Source organism: Macrobrachium nipponense, chromosome 21, assembly GCF_015104395.2.
Source record: "Macrobrachium nipponense isolate FS-2020 chromosome 21, ASM1510439v2, whole genome shotgun sequence".
Lineage (NCBI taxonomy): Eukaryota > Metazoa > Arthropoda > Malacostraca > Decapoda > Palaemonidae > Macrobrachium > Macrobrachium nipponense.
In genome coordinates this window covers 23232611-23236756 of record NC_087212.1, presented here as the reverse complement: position 1 = coordinate 23236756, position 4146 = coordinate 23232611, and positions in this window count along the sequence as shown.

The window sequence follows — 4146 nt, the reverse complement described above, 5'->3', positions numbered from 1 at the left end:
CCCGTTGTTGTGGGAAATCTGGCATGTTTCTTTTATACCTTATAAGGTGTGCCGGCTCCATCTTATACACCAATTCCCTCTGGCATTTTTTCAATGGCATATGATTAGCTTTATATAACCTAGATAATATAAATAATATAAATACTGTTTTTGTTGATAGTATTATTGTTGCTTATTGTTCTGTTGATTTTCATAATGGTGCTGTTGTTATGAGTCTATTTATTAGCTTTGCTACTAATTCTATGTTGTTAATTTTAATTTTTTCAATAGACATTCAACTGAACCCTGTGCCTGCTACTCATTACTGTAACAAAAATGGCAGAGTACTTTACTCAAACATTTGGAGTTTAAGGTCAAATTTTCTTAATCTCCAGACTTGTGTGCGTAACTATGATTTGATGTTTTTATCTGAGACACTTGTAAGTAGTAACAGGTGAAAGGTTAAGAATAATATAATCATGTAAATGAAACTGAGATAATGTCCCGTCATGTGAAATTAGCATTTCTGTGTAACATTCAGCCCTTAGGGAAGGTTGAGCTTCCAATATCTTTTTGAATGGGACTCTGAGATGGGCACCGTCTGCCATGAGAGTCGATTGCGGTCCAGTCTCTCCAACTTGCGTCAAATCATGGAATGCATCTGTGCCATAGAGGAGTAGTTTCCCATTACTATTAACTTTTCTAAATGGAATTAAGTGGTCTGGGAAGTTCCCTTTTGCTCACTCAGCCATCGAAGGAGAGTTCCTGTTGAGGTTTGTGACCGGCTGTCCTGTTTGTGTACGGGAATTAATTTGAGCTGGAAAGATTATGTATTCGTTCTCAGAGTCAAGATGAATTGGTGAGGTTTTGAGATTTATTTGGTTCCTGATGCAGATCCAGGATTTTTTTTTTTTTTAATCTTGTCAGTGAGAACCTTTACTCGTCGCTGGTGCCCCGGAGGAGGTTAGTGCCGTCAGTGCACCTCATGTGGTGTATTGTAGGCATTCCTTAAGGTTTTATTTTAAGATTCTAGCTGCAACCCCTTTCATTCCTTTTACTGTAACTCCGTTCATGTTCTCTATTTTCCATCTTACTTTCCACCTTCTCCTAACAGTTGATTTATTTTGCAACTACGAGGTTTCTCTTCTGTTACACCTTCCAATCCTATTTACTGCCAATTTCCGTTTCAGCGCTGAAAGATCTCATAGGTCCCAGCGCTTGGCCTTTGGCCTACATTCTATATTCTACGCTCTATTTGTCGTTGGTGTCATACACACTTTCTGCAGAATTCCCAGGTAAACAAATTGCCTGAGTTGAGTTGACGAAGGTATATGTCTATCTCTGCCTTTTGATAAATTTTGGATTTTTCGAGGGAAACAATGGAAGATTTAAATTCGATGCAAATTTATTATGAGTCATTAAGGTATTCATAACCAACAGTGTCAGCTAACCACGTGTCATTTACTGATTCGTTGAGATGAAATATTTCGTTCATACAGTAAAGATATCCAATGACCATTGGGAGGCTTATGTTTTGTGACATTTTTTGAATTTTATATTCAATGAATTCATTTAAAAATAAACATTACACTGTTATTGTTTGGTAATTAGATAGAAACTTAAGGTATGAGAGCTTACCCAATTTGCTATTGAGAGAGAGAAGAGAGAGAGAGAGAGAGAGAGAGAGAGGTTGCAATGAAATTGTGAGTGTATGCTTGTTTTTGATAAGTGAAGAATAACGGAACGAAAAGACTAGAAGAGAGGGTAACTTGGTAAGTCTTGTAATAAGCTGGAGAGAGAGAGAGAGAGAGAGAGAGAGAGAGAGAGAGAGAGAGAGAGAGAGAGAGAGAGAGAGGTTTGTCTTAAAAAAATTTTTTATCCTTTCGCAAACGGAGTCGCTGTCGAAATCCCTTTTGAAGTTACATTGCGATAAAATAAAAGGGAAATTTTCTCCATTCGAGTGAGCCATCTGAAACGTTTGATTGCCACATTGCTTGAGGCGGATGTTGGGAAAGGTTCACGATTTACGCCGTACGATGTCAAAATGTTTTTCCCTGTTAGAGTCGAATACTTTATTTCCAAGAATGTCCACGTTCGGTTGCTAAAAGAAATGAATGTGACATAAACACCAGTGATATCACGAAACTTCCCCTTTATTTTTGAATTTTGGAAACTCTTGGTTTGATTCATTACTCTCGTGTATTGGCTGGCTTACCGTGCAAATTCCGTTTGTGATACTGTTTTCGAAGGGAATTATAACAAAATAGGTTTAATTCGAATAAATATATTTCTTCACTTTGTTTCCTGTGTGATAATTTTTTTTACTTTTTTATGTGGTGAAGCTTATAATGAATTTAATAAAACTGTTTGTCGCTGTTGGAAGAATTTATTAAAGAATGAATAGGCTATGTGTTTTTGAAGGTCATATATAGATATTTGGTATAGATTGATCGTTGTTCGATGGGCTTGATTATACTATATTTGAGGCAGCAAGGCTATCTAGGAAGTCAAATTGTTTGCTTAGATTGTTGATCTCTTAACAACATTTTGCTGAATTGTGACACATGTACAGACGATTATTTTATGCATTTGCATAATTTTGGGGGGAATAATCAATGGGGTGTCTCTGGCAAAATTGAAAAATGAACTAAAGGGGGTGGGTGGCGGCGGTTAAAACGTTGTATTGAGAAGATTGCAATGTATATGTTTTTGTCAGTATTACAGCACTGCAATACTGGGTAAGATTTTGTGCTTGGCCTTCTTATAGTCTTCATGTAGGCTAGATGGTTTGTATGTCTGCCCTATAGTCCTACACTGCAGAAATGAAGTTATAAAGTTTTGTGACTTGTTGATTAAAGTTAACCTTTATTTATGGAGAACTTTTGTAAGCCACTTTTGAAGCTTAATGCATCAAAACTCTCAACTTGTGCATATATCTCCTTCAACAAAAGAAAAATACTTTGCTTTGGTTTTTTTACGTTAGGTTCATTTGCTTGAGATTAAAAAATCAGAGAAACTTATCAATTTGCACTTGCAGTATATGAGAGCCCTGAGAAAAGTAAGTGAAAGGTCAGACAGTCTTCCTCTCAGGAGAGATAGCTTCTTTCCAACACTAACATTAAAGGCAGCCAGAATTGCCCACCGGCACACATTATAAAGGTGTGGCATTCCAACTAAATTATCCTCTATGTCCGATGCCCCGTAGGGGGGTAGTTCCGTCAGTGGGCCTCATGCGGTGCACTGTAGGCATTACTTAAGGTTCTTAGCAGCGTGCCTTCAGCCCCTAGCTGCAACTACTTTCGTTCCTTTTACTGTACCTCCTTTCATATTCTCTTTCTCCATCTTACTTTCCAACCTCTCCTAACACTTGATTCATAGTGTAACTGCGAGATTTTCCTCCGGTTACACCTTTCAAACCCTTTTCTGTCAAGTGTTATATATTACTACAGTTTACCCCAAGTATTGGGAGCGTGCCGTCGGTGCACCTCATGCAGTATACTGTAGGCATGACTTGAAGTTCTTTGCAGTGTCCCTTGAGCCTCTAGCTGGAACCCCTTTCATTCCGTTTACTGTACCTCCGTTCATAGTCTTTCATCTTGCTATCCACCCACGCCCAACAGTTTTTTCCCGTTCAATTGCAAGGTTTTACTCCTGTTACACCTTTCAAACCTTTCTGCTCTAAATTTCCATTTTAGTGCTGCATGACCTCATAGGTCTCAGCACTTGGCCTTTGGCTAAAATTCAATATTCTTCTCTTCTACAGATATTTGTCGGAAGTTCCTTTGTAATGAATAGAATGGGGAAAACCCCCTGACTGTCCATGAAACCATATGGCTTTGATTGGCAGTGAATGGTTTCCTTGATCAACACCAGGGATCTGTTGATTAAAAGTGATGATGATTCATATAGTTTGACGAACAGTAACTTCTTTGACGTCATTTAAATAGGATTATAGATTTGCATTGCATGAGCCTCATATGTTTCTGTATTAAACGTTAGGGTTTAAAAGTAGTCATGGAAACGGGTCGTTTATTCATTAAGGAATTGTGTATTATTTTTCGCTCTGATTTGCAGGTTGGTGTTAACAAGGAATTCGAAATCTTGTGAGTTCTGGCAAATAACTAACGGGACGTTGACGTATTCGTGGATTATTTCATCTTTTTTAGT